Source organism: Nicotiana tabacum, chromosome 1, assembly GCF_000715075.1.
Source record: "Nicotiana tabacum cultivar K326 chromosome 1, ASM71507v2, whole genome shotgun sequence".
Classification (NCBI taxonomy): domain Eukaryota; kingdom Viridiplantae; phylum Streptophyta; class Magnoliopsida; order Solanales; family Solanaceae; genus Nicotiana; species Nicotiana tabacum.
In genome coordinates, this window is record NC_134080.1 from 185593309 (window position 1) to 185607072 (window position 13764).

The window sequence follows — 13764 nt, forward strand, 5'->3', positions numbered from 1 at the left end:
GCCCCAACAACATTCATGCATTTGATGAACAGCGTGTTTCGGCCTTATCTTGACTCGTTTGTCATAGTCTTCATTGATGATATTCTGGTATATTCGCGTAGTCAGGAGGAGCACGCGGAGCATTTGAGAGTTGTGTTGCAGAGATTGAGGGAGGAGAAGCTTTATGCAAAATTCTCCAAGTGTGAGTTTTGGCTTAGTTCAGTGACTTTCTTGAGGCACGTGGTGTCTAGCGAGGGTATTCAGGTTGATCCGAAGAGGATAGAGGCGGTTCAGAGTTGGCCTAAACCATCCTCAGCCATAGATATTCACAGTTTTCTTTGTCTGGCAGGTTATTATCACCGGTTGTTCGGGGATTCTCATCTATCGCATCGCCCTTGACCAAGTTGACTAAGAAGGGAGCTTTATTTATATGGTTGGACGAGTGTGAGGAGAGCTTTCAGAAGCTTAAGACAGCCTTGACCACAGCTCCAGTGTTGGTCTACCATCGGCTTCAAGTTCAAATACCGTGTATTACGATGCTTCGAGAGTTGGTATTGGTTGTGTTTAAATGCAGGAGAGTAGAGTTATTGCTTATACTTCCCGTTAGTTGTAGCCCCACGAGAATAACTACCCTGTTCATGATTTGGAGTTGGCTGCCATAGTTCACGCGTTGAAGATTTGGAGGCATTACTTGTATGTCGTGTCTTGTGAGGTGTTTACTGATCATCGTATCCTCCAGCACTTGTTCAAACAGAAGGATCTCAATTTGAGGCAGCGGAGGTGGTTTGAGTTGCTTAAGAATTATGATATCACTATATTGTACCATCCAAGAAAGGCCAATATGGTGGTCGATGCCTTGAGCTGAAAGGCGATAAGTATGGGGAGTTTGTCATATATTCCAGTTGGGGAGAGACCTCTTACAGTTGATGTTCAAGCCTTGGCCAATCGGTTCGTGAGGTTAGATATTTCGGAGCCCAGTCGGGTATTGACTTGTGTGGTTTCTCGGTCTTTCTTAAATGATCGCATCAGAGAGTGCCAGTATGATGATCCGCATTTGCTTGTTCTTAAGGACACAGTTCAGCACGATGATGCCAGAGATGTGACCATTGGTGATGATGGGGTGTTGAGGATGAAGGGCCATATTTGTGTGCCCAATGTGGATAGGCTTTGGGAGTTGATTCTGGAGGAGGCCCATAGCTCGCAGTATTCCATTCATCCGGGTGCCACGAAAATGTATCTGGATTTGAAGCATCACTATTGGTGGAGGAGAATGAAGAAAGACATTGTTGGATTTTGTAGCTCGGCGTCTCAATTGGCAGCAGGTGAAATATGAGCATCAGAGATCGGGTGCCTTGCTTCAACGGATATATATTCCAGAGTGGAAGTGGGAAAGGATCACTATGGACTTTGTAGTTGGACTTCCACGGACTTTGAAGAAGTTCGATGCTATTTATGTAATTGTGGATCGACTGACCAAGTCCATACACTTCATTCCTGTGTGTACTACCTATTCTTCATAGTGGTTGACAGAGATCTATATCCGGGAGATTGTTCGTTTGCATTATGTCCCAGTTTCCATCATTTCAGATAGGGGCACTTAGTTTACTTTGTAGTTTTGGAGGTCTATGCAGTGAGAGTTTGGTACTCAGGTTGAGTTTAAACAACTTTTCACCCTCAGACAAACGGGCAGTCCGAGCGCACTATTCAGATATTGGAGGACATGTTGCATGCTTGTGTCATTGATTTTGGATGGTCATGGGATCAGTTTCTACCGCTTGTAGAGTTTTCTTATAATAACAGCTACCAATCGAGTGTTCAGATGGATCCATATGAGGCTTTGTACAAGAGGCAGTGTAGATCTCCATTTGGCTGGTTCGAGCCGGGTGAGGCTAGGCTATTGGGGACAAACTTGGTGCAGGATTCCTTAGAAAAGGTGAAGGTGATTCATGAGAAGCTTCGTACAACGCAGTCGAGGCAAAAGAGTTATGCTGACAGGAAGGTTCGAGATGTGTCCTACGTGGTAGGCGAGAAGGTTCTATTGAAGTTTTCGGCCACGAAGAGTGTTATGAGATTTGGGAAGAAAGGTAAATTGAGTCCTCAGTTCAATGGGCCTTTTGAGGTGCTTTGGAGGATTGGGGAGGTGGCTTATGAGCTTGCCTTGCCACCCAGCTTGTCGAGTGTGCATCCGGTATTTCATGTTTCTATGCTCCGGAAGTACATTGGGGATCCATCTTATGTTTTGGATTTCAGAACGGTTCAATTGGATGATGATTTGACTTATGATGTGGAGCCAGTAATTATTTTGGGTCGTCATGTTCGAAAGTTAAGGTCAAAGGATATAGCTTTAGTAAAAGTGCAGTGGATAGGTCGGTCCGTGGATGAGGCTACTTGGGAGGCCGAGCGGGAGATGCAGAGCAAATATCCTCACCTGTTTGAGGCTTCAGGTATGTTTCTTGACTCGTTCGAGGACGAACGTTTGTTTAAGTTGGGGAGGATGTGATGACCCGGCCAGTCGTCTCATGAGTTACTGCTCCGTTTCCCCATTTCTACTTTTTATATTTGTTTATCCGTGTTATGTGGTATCGGGTTGGTCGGATCGAATCCGGAATAATTTTTGGTAAGGTTTGAGACACTTAGTCTCTTTGGAGTGAGTTTAGGTTGGAAAAGTTAACCGGATGTTGACTTTTGTGTTAGAGGGCTCGGATATGAGTTTAGATGGCTCAATTAGCTTCGGGAGGTTATTTAGGACTTACGAGCGTGATCGGAATGCATTTTGGAGGTCCGAAGTAGATTTAGGCTTGAATTGGCGAAAATGGAATTTTGGCATTTTTCGATTGATAGGTGAGATTTTGATATAGGGGTCAGAATGGAATTTCGAGAGTTGCAGTAGTTCCATTGTATCATTTGGAATGTGTATGCAAAAATTTCAGGTCATTCGGACGTGTTTTGGTTGGGTTTTTGATCAAAAGCAAAATTCGGAAGATTTTGGATACTTAGGCTTGAATCCGATGTGTTTTGGTTGATTTGATGTTGTTTGAGGTGTTTTGAAGATTGCTACAAGTTTGAATAAGGTGTTGGTATATGTTGGTGCTTTTGGTTGAGGTCCCGGGGGCCTCGGGGTGATTTCGGATAGTTGACGGAGGAGTTTGAGGCTTTGTGAGATTGCAGATTTTTGCTGCTTCTGGTATTTTTGCACCTGCGGATAGGGGACCGCAGGTGCAATGCCGCATGTGCGGGCGATTGGTCACAGAAGCGAAAAGGGTCTTGAAGAGCAAGAACTGCAGAAGCAGTAAGGAGGACCGCATCTGCGATATCGCAGATGCGGATAATGGGAAACTTAAGTGATTTCCGCAGAAGCGGATCAAGAACCGCAAATGCGGTACCGCTGAAGTGGTAAATAGGGCCGCAGATGCGAAAATGCCTGGGCAGAAGGTATAAATTGTGTCCTTCACGATTTTGAGTTATTTTCATCATATCTAATTTGGCTTTAGAGCTTTTAGGATGATTTTGAAGAGGGATTTCAAGGGAGCTTCATTGAGGTAAGGAATTTGGACCTAAAACCCATCCCTATGCAATTATTTCACGGATTAAAGCGATACTTAATGGAATTTCAGGGTTAAAATTGGAGAAAACTAGGGCTTGGAAACTTAGACATTTGCTTGAGGATTTGAAGGACCATTTGAGGTCGGATTTGAGAACTTTTGATATGGATGGACTCGTGGGAGGATAAGGATTCAGTTGATGTAAAAATTATCGAATTCCGAGACGTGGGCCTGAGGGTCCGGTTTTGGTAATTTCGGGATTTATGTTGTAAAGTGATTATTTTTGCTTGGGTTTCGATCCTTTAGCATATTTTGACGTCGTGATTCTGATTTTTGATAGATTCGACGCGAGTGGAGGCCGATTCGAGGGGCAAAGCGTTGCGGGCTAGAAATTTGGCTGGATTAAGGTGAGTAATGATTGTAAATGATGTTATGAGGGTATGAAACCTCGGATTGCACATCGTTGTGCCATATTGAGGTGACACACATGCTAGATGTTGAGCGTGGGATCGTGCACGGTTGGGGATTGTGACGCAGTTCATCCCGAATGATTATTTTACCGCGTATTTTGACTGAAATCTATTTGCTATCATTATTATTTGGGCTTCGTGCAAACTATTTGAATCTTTCGGGGAGTTTTATTGATATTTCCTTACTGTTTTGACTTCATACTTGAACTCAGTCATGTTATATTTCACCGTTTTCGTACTCAGCCATGTCTACTCTGCTTTTAACACATAAGTGATCTTTTAAACGATATTTCTGGCTGAGAATCATGTTTTACTATTGCCTGAGTGACTTGTGAGGATTTTAACTGAGTAAGGCCGAGGGCCTATGTTGTGAGGAAACATTTGATATTGATTATGAGGCCGAGGGCATGAGATGTGTACGCCACGAGGTGGCTTGATTGATATGAGTCCGAGAGCCTAGTGATGATGCCACGATATGGCTTGATATTGCGCTTGGGCCGTAAAGGGCCCCTCCAGGAGTTTGTTGTTACGATCCAAACCGATGGGCCGCAACGGGCACCCAGTACCTTACTTGACCGAGTACCAACGTGATGTACCTTTCTTATTACATCATTATACACATGTGACATATGGGCCTAATAGGCTAACATAATCATTTATAAACTCAAAACATAGGCCGACAAGGCCGTACAATCTTTCACATACACGACATATGTCTACAAGCCTCTAAGAATACATAAATGTCATAATGGTCGGGATAGAGTCCCGCCATACCAAACAATACACGTCTAAATCATACTAACCAAACAAGCAACTCCGAAGCAAATGGAGCGCACCAACCTCTTCCGCTGGGCTGATAGCCTATTTGGAGGGCTCTCGACCTGTCTATCGGGACCTGTGGGTATGAAACACAGCATCCCCAGGCAAAAGGGACGTCAGTACGAGTAATGTACCGAGTATGTAAGGCATGTAAATAAGTACATAAGAGACATAGAAGAAATATAGAGTACATGACTCATCCTGCAAGTCTGAATAACTTTGTAAATCATAAATTACTTTTAGCGTCATGCATATACGTATGAATGTCATGTCGTGCATAGGTACATGTTTCATAACATCATCAGCCTCTGAGGGCATCCCATCATTTCATATCGGCCACTGTGGGCAAAATCATCATCGTATACCAGCTGATCAGGTGGTGGTGCGTATATAACGCCATAACCTTTCCCATATCCCATATACATATATACATACATATATACGCGTATATAACGCCATTTGAATCATACTTACATATATATGCGTATATAACGCTGTTTGAATCATATTTCGGCCACTGTGGGCAACATCATCATCATATACCAGCTGATCAGGTGGTGGTGCGTATATAACGCCATAACCTTTTCCCATTCCATATACATATATTTACATATATACGCGTATATAACGCCATCTGGTCATGGGTCAATGCACATGAATGCAATGCATGAAAAGTACGTCAATAAAATCTCAGTATTCCTTCCGGATAATTTTTCCAACTGCGTATTATTCTGAGACCCATGAACAGAAGAAAATAATAATTCTCATGGGGAATCAAGAATATAGACACCCATACTATTTCTATGAATAGAATAATTTATAGAAACCGTGTATTTGCTCGTTTCTTTCGTATAATCTAGACTATGCCAAAAGAAAGAAGGGAGGGCCTTAACATACCTGTTTCGGGAATTAATTTGAACCAAATTGTTGTTGTTCTTTGAATTTCCAATCGACCCTTAACTAAATAATTTGGACGAAAACAACTCTGTTCCAAGTTTTTGGATTTTAAAAACCACGACAAAATTTTGATTAAGCTAAGGAACGTGGACGAAATTGAAATGTTTCTTAGCTTAAAACGTTAGTTGACAGAATGGTTTTCTTAATCTTTTAAGTGAAATGTTTGTTATCTCCTTTTGATGTGATAAGGTTCACTATAAATTATTCGTAAGACTTTCAAATTGTGCTTGTGACACCTACTAAAGGTGATTAATGAGTCACCTTGATAAAGGGAGGGGATGCCACGTACCTCCTTGGGAGGTGATTTTTTGTTAAATTTATCCACTTATTAGTTAACCGGGTAATGTTTCGTTACCCGGTAATTAATCTATTAGTCGCATAATTTAAGAATTATCACAAAGTACTTAAAATTCTATTTATTTTCAAATTACTTCATATATACTTTATATATTACACTACCGTGGTCATATGATATCTCGCATGGTACTAATTTATAATTATCGGGTATTATCGCTCGACCCGTATTTTTATCCTAAATTGGCCACTTTCAACGAAATTCATTTTCTCCGACTTGCTTCCCCTCTCACCTTCACGAATTTACTAATCACTAGTGAAATAGCATAATCCTTACGACAAATTCTAAGTACAATACTTCAGGGTGCAAGATCATCATAACTTAATACTGGAAGCGTGACATCACCATAATGTAATATTGCAGAACGTGATATCGACGTAATATTGCGGGGCATAACATTATTCTCCCCTTGGGAACATTCGTCCTCGAATGTTCAATGATGCACTTATCATTTTAGTAACTTATATCTTCCGAATACACTAGAACTTCCCTTGCCATCTAGGCGACTATTATGTGAATGAGTCCAAAATTTCCAGGGCATTCTCCCCTCAGGCCTTCTTCTCACATCACAACTTGTAGTCGGAATCCTTTCAAATCACGTAACTGTTACTACCTTTCATCATGCAGCCTATATAATTTTGACCTTGTAAGTGTGCCCAATCTCTAGGATTCGTATGTAGAGCTTGATAAGATGTCCCTTTGGGCATATATGAGTATACTGAAGTTCTTCACTTGATACTTTGTTGAATTTACGAATATTGCTATATCTCATCACATAGGTCCATTTAGCCATCCGTATGAATTTACTGCCATAACTCTTACTTTGATTTGTCGTTGATGAGGTCTGCTACCAGATCCCAGCTTACTCTTGTTGCTTATTCCATATGTATAAATTTAAGTCCTTTAATGCTTCCTCATTTGTGCTCATCTTTAGAATGACGATTCAATCTCATCTCATACTTTGTGACTTTTGACCATCTATTGATGATTCACCTCAATATTGATCTACAATATACCACTGATAACTTGAAACTTCTTACGTAATACTTTGCCCCTAGAGCTTACGTTACCTCAAAGAATATTCAAAGTGATTCCCATTATCGTATTTCATAGTGTCTCAATGTGATTCACCTTGTGGGGGTATTTTAATTTTGTATCGCCAGCGAAATCTTTTTTTTCCTCTCTTCTCTTTTAAAACATTATTCAAACGAAGGCCCAAACGTCATCCTGTATCTGTCACAATTATATCCTCATTTTATTACCAGGTCAACATTTCATTCTTTCTAAATGTTATTAATTTTAGACTCCTTTGAGTTCATTAAAGCTATAGTAAACTTTGTATAACATAGAGAAACTGTCTACTCTACTTGTTTTCATGGGCTTAATCCTAAAGACTTATCCGTTCTCGTCACCTTTCTACTTGCCTTTCTTCATCCTTACTCGTGCTTCCTTAAAACCTTATCGCTCTACCATACTTTAGCTTGCGACCTATACATATCCATTTATAAACTTTCTTAAACTTGCTTGCACCATAGATTTTCTTATGTTATTCTAGAACGTCAAACGATACATCACATTGTTTTCAACTCTTCTCTACTCTCTTAGCTAGATATCTCAGTACTTAAAAACTATAGGTTGGAAGACATGCCACTAACAATGCCGCGATCATTCCTGGTTATTGGATCCCCGTGCTTATAACATTCTATCCGAAGTATGGACTATTTACAACTTTCTGCATTTGAGTGTCTTGTACGTTGTTCACTTTTACCTTGCTTACTTAAAATTTCATATCATATCTTTTATATCTTTCATAACCTCCCTTCCTCCTAGGTGTAGTTCATGTCCATAAATTGAAGCTCTATTATAATACTCGCACCTCTGGTACATGCACAATCCGGTGGGAGCTTCGTACTGACTTCTTATAAGGCTGGTACTTCTTCTAACTGGCTTCCTTGTAGAGCCATTATAGATTATGGTTGTTGTGTTATTTATTTTGAACATCTGATATTAAGAGTGATTGTGTCATGTTCTCAAGCACAACTTCTATAATTTTTCTACGTCCAATAATCAGACTCCTGATTTACTTGGGTGATGTAATTCTTTAGCATCCTCTTCCTTCCAATCAACCTTCATGTATGCTTAAACTATTTTCCGATTTGTGGCTCATGGTATCAGTTATTACCTTAGCCTTTCATGGATGTTACGGAATATCCATCCATGACACAATCTTTCATGGAATATCTATCCATGATACAATCTTCTAACAATTCAATCATGTGTCTATGCCATGGGCTCAATTCTTCTTTTTAACTTATATCGGAGTCTTCTATGGCTGTATGATTGTCAAGAAACATGTTGCCTGGATAATGCTCCAGAATCTTGAGTGTATCCATAATGTACTAGATCTGGATCATTGATCGAATAATTCTTTTGTTCTATCTTAGCTTTCTTTCAACGTAAGCTATTACTTTTCCTGGTCTTTCTGCTCCTTGTTTCATCCATACTTAGCTTATCTTAGTGCCCACACTTACCAAAGTTTTCATACAACTCATATGATCTTGAATATTACTTTTAATTCTTACTTCCCATTCATTAACCACAGTAGGTGCCACTTTCCTTTGGAATGCTTACAATGTTGTTGCGAGATTGTTGTTACACGACCATTTCCTCTTTAGGTCGTTGTGTTTAGGTTGAAGCCTTCTTTCTTATCTCTTTATCTAGTTTTTCGTTGTAGTACTTAGGGAGAACCCTTGGCTCTCGTAAAGATGTGACCTTATTATGGACCTTTTCTGATGTCCTTACTTGCCTATAATCATCTGTAGTTGCTTACTTCCGTGCCCTTGTGCTTGTATGGTTGCTTCTGAATAGATATTTTAACTGCCTTCCTAGTGATACTTTCTTTTATCCCCATAACACTCATACGGTATCTTTAGCTACCCCGACTCTTGTTTGAATATATCTCAAGTATTATAATGATATTCTTCGAGGCTGAACTCTCCATGTTGGGTTCTACTATGTTTATCTCACACAATCTGATGACTCGTCTGTAACCTCCTATTGAGCCATAATTGGGATCTTCCTAACCAATTACTAACTACTCGTTGGCCCATTCTTATATCAATATTCCTTGTAATATTTCTTGGGTTATTTCCTTTATCTTAACTTACGTCTCGCAATGGTTCCTTATTTATTAATAACAGCTCGGGCAGGAACCTTTACTTCCTCTCCTTGATGTTGTGCTTGCAAAATATTCTTGAATCGTAGCGTATCTGTAAGATTTGGATAAGTGTCATCTCATTCCTCTTTCATTTATCACATTCTTCCTTTACCATTCCATAGTCACTAGAACCACATAATTCTGACATAATGCCACATCACTCCATTCTCCCCCCTTTAGGGGTGTACTAAGAGTTGGAGCTATGATGACTATCCTATAGATGTTTTACCTCTTCATCTTCGGCGTCATTTCACATCATCAATGACCCTTGCTCGCCCTGCGGTAATCCTTCTGTACCAAGGAAAACAAAATTCCTTGCTCACGATGGTGACACTTAGCGCAACCGGCACATACAGTCTTTTAAGCTTAACTTTGCTCACATTGTTTGCTTTAGGGAAGCGTCTCCATGAATGAACATTCTCTGAATTCATCATGAATTCTTCTTCTGTGGTCCATTCTATTATCGCCAGAATGAAATCTGAAATTCCCATGATGCCGAGTATTTTCCAATCATTTAGTCCCTAATTCATATTTAGTTGCCAGCCCATACTGTTTTCTATTACTTTGGGGATTAACTTTCCCTTCTGGTAGTCGCGTTGGAAACACGAACTTATTTCTCGAAATGAGGATATAACCTTATGGCTTATACTCTTTTGTTGTCTTAAGGCCCATCACCTTTCGTCTCTTCCTTCATTTGACAATAGGTTCTGTAACACTCTACTATTTTCATCCATGTATCACACCTTATTCATAATGCTTTCTTATCCCTATTCTCATTATTCTGTTAATATTTTTGCATATCCCTTTTCTTGTGAAAACTTCAATACGACATTCTTTCGCTTTTAGCTTTTCTTTTTTCCATCCAGTGGCTCTTCAAGTTTCTTAACGTCCTCGCTTTACTAGGGACGCGAGCCACACTAAGGTAATATTTATCCCTTCAAGGCTTATAGTGCATGTCTTTGTAGTACTCATATCTGGCTGCACTATATTAGAGTGCACCATCTAGGTGTCTCATAAAGAGATTTATTAGCACATTTGCAATATTCTTCGGAAATGTCAACTGACGAAATTAATTCATTCATCATATCTTCTTATACTACTTTTGTTAACCCCCATAGGGCATATCTGGAATGGGTGCGACCAATTGTATATACCTCTGTTACTATTGACTATAACTCAAAAAGCTTATGTTCCTCTACCTCAATTATAAACGTTGTTAACCTTCATTAACTAGGTACCTCGTATCCTTTTTCACCTTGCTCCTTTTACTTACTGAAACTTGTACTTATCTTCTTAATCTCTCATTGTCCTTCACCATAAAGATAGGATATGCATTCTTGCCTTAAGGCTTCTTATCAAGAAGCTTACACCTTTCAGTATACCCATGATCTGTTAAAGACCTCATATATACTTATCGTAGGCATCATACAAAAATTCAGTTCCTTTGACTCAGCTCTTCCACAACTATCTCTCTTTCCAACCTTCTTTTCGGATGTAGGCATTGTCTTATTACGAATAAAATAGAATTTCGGAATTAGAATTCTTATAAGTGAGCTCTACCACACGATCTAGAGAAAGAAGAAAGAGTGACAATCCTAAATGCCCTATAGCCTCCTGCTTATAAGTGTGGTGCACGACACACCCATAAACAAGACTCTACTAGACACGACTTGTAGACTCCCTAGGACAGAACTGCTCTAATACCACTTTTGTCATGCCCCGAACTTGGGGGCGAGACCGGCACCCAGTACCTTACTTGACCGAGTACCAACGTAATGTACCTTTCTTATTACATCATTATATACATGTGACATATGGGCCTAATAGGCTAACATAATCATTTATAAACTCAAAACATAGGCCGACAAGGCCGTACAATCTTTCACCTACACGACATATGTCTACAAGCCTCTAAGAATACATAAATGTCATAATGGTCGGGATAGAGTCCCGCCATACCAAATAATACATGTCTAAATCATACTAACCAAACAAGCAACTCCGAAGCAAATGGAGCACACCAACCTCTTCCGCTGGGCTGATAGCCTATTTGGAGGGCTCTCGACCTGTCTATCGGAACCTGTGGGTATGAAACACAGCGTCCCCAGGCAAAAGGGATGTCAGTACAAGTAATGTACCGAGTATGTAAGGCATATAAATAAGTACATAAGAGACATGGAAGAATATAGAGTACATGACTCATCCTGCAAGTCTGAATAACTTTGTAAATCATAAATTACTTTTAGCGTCATGCATATGCGTATGAATGTCATGTCGTGCATAGATACATGTTTCATAACATCATCAGCCTCTGAGGGCATCCCATCATTTCATATCGGCCACTGTGGGCAAAATCATCATCGTATACCAGCTGATCAGGTGGTGGTGCGTATATAACGCCATAACCTTTCCCATATCCCATATACATATATACATACGTATATACGCATATATAACACCGTTTGAATACATACAAGCCTTTCCCATATCCCATATACATATATTTACATATATACGCGTATATAACGCCATTTGAGTACATACATATGTATATGCGTATATAACGTCGTTTGAATCATATTTCAGCCACTGTGGGCAACATCATCATCATATACCAGCTGATCAGGTGGTGGTGTGTATATAACGCCGTAACCTTTTCTCATATCCCATATACATATATTTACATATATACGCGTATATAACGCCATATGGTCATGGGTCAAAGCACATGTACAAAATGCATGAAAAATACATGATAATCTCAATATTCCTTCCGGATAATTTTTCCAACTGCGTATTATTCTGAGACCCATGAACAGAAGAAAATAATAATTCTCATAGGGAATCAAGAATATAGACACCCATACTATTTCTATGAATAGAATAATTTATAGAAACCGTGTATTTGCTCGTTTCTTTCGTATAATCTAGACCATGCCAAAAGAAAGAAGGGAGGGCCTTAACATACCTGTTCCGGGAATTAATTTAAACCAAATTGTTGTTGTTCTTTGAATTTCTAATCGAACCTTAACTAAATAATTTGGACGAAATAACTCTATTCCAAGTTTTTGGATTTTAAAAACCACGGCAGAATTTTGATTAAGCTAAGGAACTTGGACGAAATTGAAATGTTTCTTAGCTTAAAACGTTAGTTGACAGAATGGTTTTCTTAATCTTTTAAGTGAAATGTTTGTTATCTCCTTTTGATGTGATAAGGTTCACTATAAATTATTCGTAAGACTTTCAAATTGTGCTTGTGACACCTACTAAAGGTGATTAATGAGTCACCTTGATAAAGGGAGGGGATGCCACGTACCTCCTTGGGAGGTGATTTTTTGTTAAATTTATCCACTTATTAGTTTACCGGGTAATGTTTCGTTACCCTGTAATTAATCTATTAGTCGCATAATTTAAGAATTATCACAAAGTACTTAAAATTCTATTTATTTTCAAATTACTTCATATATACTTTATATATTACACTACCGTGGTCATATGATATCTCGCATGGTACTAATTTATAATTATCGGGTATTATCGCTCGACCCGTATTTTATTCAAAATTGGCCACTTTCAACGAAATTCATTTTCTCCGACTTGCTTCCCCTCTCACCTTCACGAATTTACTAATCACTAGTGAAATAGTATAATCCTTACGACAAATTCTAAGTACAATACTTCAGGGTGCAACATCATCGTAACTTAATACTGGAAGCGTGACATCACCATAATGTAATATTGTGGAACGTGATATCGACGTAATATTGCGGGGCGTAACATTTGTACACCCCCAGTGAGTGCGGGTACCCATTGTGATGTGAGATATAGCCCGATGGGCTGGTATTGTTCGGAGATATTGCGAGGGGCGGATTTGTTGATACTGTGACCGAGGGGGCGAACCTTTATGTATTTATTTTCATAATTGTCTGTTCTTTACCTTTTAAATGTTCAAAAAGATTTTTCATGAAGTTTAATTGCGTTAAATGACTTTCACAAATCTTTTACTGATTTTACTGCTTCATTAGAGTCTGCAAATGTGCTTTACGTGATTTCCTACTTTCAGTCTTTATTTATGATTATTACTCACTGAGTTGGAGTACTCACTTTACTCCCTGCACCCCATGTGCAGATTTAGGCGTTGCTGATCCTGCTAGCGAGAGTTGAGAGCCCCTGGCAGATTTCAGAGTTCACGAGGTAGCTATTTGGCGTCCGCAATCCCGTATTTCTCCCCCTTTATCTCATTTCCTTTCATTGATTAGTGACTCTGTAATAGCTTTGGAGACCTTCCTTGTATCATCCGGATTTGTAGTTGCTCATGACTAGTGACACCCCGGTATCGGGCTGTGTTGGATTTATCTTACGCAACTATATTGTTAACTGTTCACTTTTGGACTAAATATCATGTTTTAGACTTAAATTCTTATT